General features: G+C 36.2%; 1 non-coding gene across 1 annotated transcript; it reads left to right on the forward strand.

The window, feature by feature from the left end:
- Nucleotides 1–3884: 3884 nt before the first annotated feature.
- Nucleotides 3885–3969, forward strand: LOC143626122 (small nucleolar RNA SNORD36). The gene has a single exon (XR_013152375.1). It is a non-coding gene; the product is annotated as a small nucleolar RNA SNORD36 (small nucleolar RNA).
- Nucleotides 3970–4316: the final 347 nt, after the last annotated feature.

Here is a 4316-nt window from a genome sequence, read left to right on the forward strand (position 1 = left end):
AAGAATGAATATACATGCATTTACAACACTTTGTGATATGCTAGAAACTAGAGGGGGACTAAAGAATAGTAAAAACATGCTAGTCGATGAGCAAGTTGCTATGTTTTTACATACCCTTGCTCATAATGCAAAGAATAGGATACTAGTCAACAGATTTCATCGGTCCGGGGAAACTGTAAGTCGGTATTTCAAGTTAGTCTTAAATGCTATATGTCGATTACACAAAGAACTCTACAAGTCACCCGTGCCAGTGCCAGATAATGAAACTGATGAAAGATGGAAATGGTTTAAGGTTAGTCAAACACATTTTTTATTAAAGATAATTTTTGCTAACATACATTAGTAAGTAATGATTTCTTTTAACTCAGGGTTGCTTAGGAGCATTAGATGGAACATACATTAAAGTTAAAGTCCCTGCTATTGATAGAAAACCATATAGGACAAGAAAAGGGCAGATTTGTACTAACGTACTCGGAGTATGTACGAGAGACCTTTTATTTACGTATGTCTTAGCGGGATGGGAGGGTTCTGCAGCTGATAGTAGAGTTTTGCGTGATGCAATCAGTAGACCCAATGGTCTAAAAATAACTCCGGGTATGTGATAGGCAATTTTCAAAGAATATACATAGATTTAAGTATGATAATGAACATAGAGTTTATGGTTAATTGTAGGAACATACTACCTTTGTGATGCCGGTTATACAAATGGTGAAGGATTTTTAACTCCATATCGAGGTCAACGTTATCATCTTAACGATTGGTCTCGCCCTCCTACGAATGCTAAGGAGTTCTTTAATATGAGACATTCATCGGCCAGGAATGTTATAGAAAGATGTTTCGGAATGATTAAAGATAGATGGGCTATTTTGCGTGATAACTCATATCATCCCATAGAGTCCATGCCACGTATCATCATTGCTTGTTGTTTATTGCACAATTTCATACGAACAACAATGAGTGAAGGCCCTCTTGATAACGAAATCCCAGTAAATCACACACAACCTGCAAATGACCATGACAATGTTATTTCTATTATCGAGCCCTCACAAGAATGGACCGATCGTAGAGACCTTCTTGCTAATGAAATGTTTAATAGTTGGACTGCGATGCGTGCGCAGCGTGCCAACAATGTTTCTTAATTATGTTTGACAATTATGTATTTTTTATTTGTAGAACCAATGATGTTTCTTATTAATGTTTATTTATGCACTTTATTTGTTTCTTATTAATGTTTCTTGTTATATTTGTATTTGTAGTTACATGAATTATGATTTTTAATTGTATAATTATGCATTTGTACGTAGACATGGTAGATTCAAATATAGTGAGAGGAGTTACTCGGAGCAAACATACCTGGACAAATGATGAAGATGCAAAGCTAATTGATGCATTAATGGAGATACATGCATCCGGAAAGTATGCTGGTGCTGACAATGGATTCAAACCAGGTTATTTAAATGGTGTTCAACAATTGCTAGATGTAAGTCTTCCTAACTCTGGCCTCAAAGCAGAACCACATATAAAGTCTAGGATGAAGACATGGAAGACACACTTTAGCATTGTATATGATATGGTGCATACAAGTGGGTTTGGTTGGGATGAACAAAAAAGTTGTATTATTGCCGATGATAGTGTTTGGAATGAATACGTGAAGGTATATTCTAAAAAATATGTTTTTTAGATTTTAAAATTTTAATCTAATTTATTTGTAATTGTCTTGTAGTCTCACAAAGGTGCTGTGAATTTTCGTGACAAGTCATTTCCTTTCTATGACAAATTGTGTACCATATTCGGTAAGGATAGAGCTACTGGTAGTAAAGCAGTTGACCTTGGAGAAGAAGATGTTGTCCAAGAGACGCAAAAAAGCTCACCTGTTGATATTGAAGACTTTGATTTTGTTGATGAAGCCGTTCCAAATGTTGATAGATCTGAAGGATAAACAGGAAGTGTAACAAGCAAGCGCAAAAGAGGTAGAAGCACGGATGCAGATGAGATATATCGAGAGTCTTGCAAAGATATTAAGGAAGTTTTGCTTCGATTTGGGGAGATGGTGGGTGAACAACTTAGCAAAGAAGGTATGGAGGCTCGTGAAATCTATGAAAAGGTTAGTGATGAGTTGAAAGCTTTACCAGGTATCACTACGAAAAAACGGTTCAAAGCAGCTCATTTGATTGGTAAAGATGTGGATCTAGGACGTTCTTTTCTTGCGTTGACAATAGAAGAGAAAATTGAGATGGTCGAGTTGTATACCGATGGTTCAATGGGATAGTTGTGTATGGTTGAAGTATGTTTTGTATGTGAATTGGTTTTAACTATGGTTGATGTTTTTTGCTTAAAAACTATGTTTTGTATGTGAATTGGTTTGATCAATGCATATTTTGGTTGGAATTTATGCATCTTTTTATATGTTTTTTATTTTTTAATAAATATTTGTTATGAAAAAAATACTTGTGCTAATGATAAAGTTGATATAATTCTCTGTTTATTTCCTATGTACCAAACAAGAGAAATGATTCTCTGCTATATTTCTCTACTGAAATCTCTATACTACCAAACAGAACAGTCAATTCTTATTCTCCAGACCAATTCCCTTTCTCTGCAATTCCATTTCTCTATTCCATTTCTCTACAATTCCATTCTCTGTACCAAACACCCCCTTAGGATCAATGTCACTAGTGTATAGATTGTATTCATGTTTGGGCATACCATATCCAATAAATCAAGTTTTAGTGACTTATATAATTATGCTAGACATTAAGAACCTTTTAAATTCAAACTTTCTAGAAATAGTATCCTTTACATAAATGCTAATGCATGTTACAATTCTTGGTTATATATGTAGATTTTCAACATATGAGAATTTCATATATCCCACTTTAAACTTGTAAAATTAGAAATTTCCCCTAATCATAAGATTTTGTGCAAAATATACAATGTTCTTCGAACATGATTTGGGAAAAAAATATAATTTGCAACTTTAGAGGGGTAGATATAAAATTGCCCCTTCAACAAAATAACCTAGAGATAAAAAAAAGAAAGAAAAAAAAACGCTTCTGGACTTGACCCGAAACACCCAAACTGATGAGTACAAACCGGGTTCCATTTCTTCATAGAAACTCTACTTGAACCCGAAACAACTGCACCCAGTTGCACATCTACTCGGCCAAAAACTGGACCCGAACTAGCCAATAACCGATTCAAAAAAACCTGGCCAAACTGGTCAGAACCCAGTCAAAAACCCGAAACTAACATGAACCGTATCTGACTCGAACCACACCCGCTTTCACATCTTCTTGGTCAATACCCGGACTGGCCAAAAACCGATTAAAAAACCGGCCAAACCGGTCAAAACCCAATTAGAAACCCGTAACTAACCTTAATCGGACCTGACCCGACCCTATCTGGTTTTTGCACCTCCACAATAACCTGGCCACGTGTGAGATCAGGATGGAGATAACCAGTTTAAAAATCCTCTAGATATTAAGAGAAAGCCCACAACTACATACAAAAAATTAATTACTGCAGGCCCATATAAAACCCAAGACCAAATTACAGTAAACTCAAATATGGGCTTTTAAATCAGTCTAACCGCTCTAGGGTTTTATACGGCGGCCCTTGTTTTTATTGCTTTCCCTATATAAAGCAGATGATTTGAGCTTTTAGGTAGCAATAACAATAATATTTGGCGGGCATGGGGGTCGGGTTTTATCCGGGGAATCCCTAATAGGTGGACTTTTAGGGGTTCCGTCCGTCCAGACTCGCGTACTGGGTACCTGGCGTTTCTTAGTTAGTCGTTTAAAAATAAATAAATAAATAACAATAATGTTTATTGAATTCATTTCATTTGTTCTTTATACTTTTGATTATATTTGGTGGAATTTGGTTTGCAGATGATGAAAAAACTTGATATTATTTGGGCTGATTTAAACCATGAGGCTCCAAAATCGAGCTTTTTAAAACTGATGCTTCTTTATTCCATCATTAATCATGAATCCGTTCATGTTTCTCTACTTTTTTTATTTATCGGCTGAGTATCTCACGTATAAACGCTACAATTTTGGGTTATGTCTAATGTTGACTCCAGTAGCGAAGCTTGGACGAGTTCGTGAGTAAGTCGAAAATGGGTAAATTTACACTACGTATAAAAATTTTTGGACCAAAACAAGTAAATTTACACCACTGCGTGTAAAGTCAGGGCGGCCCGGGCCACCCCCGGACTTTAAACTCCGCCCCTGGTTGACACCTCGACTGTAAAACCATGTCCCCTGATCTGTAAACCCTCCGAATCATGGATTATAGCCCTGATTCATCCCTTC

The sequence above is a fragment of the Bidens hawaiensis genome, unplaced genomic scaffold, assembly GCF_021521415.1.
Source record: "Bidens hawaiensis isolate Kalapana, Puna unplaced genomic scaffold, B.hawaiensis_p1.1 tig00004282_1, whole genome shotgun sequence".
Classification (NCBI taxonomy): domain Eukaryota; kingdom Viridiplantae; phylum Streptophyta; class Magnoliopsida; order Asterales; family Asteraceae; genus Bidens; species Bidens hawaiensis.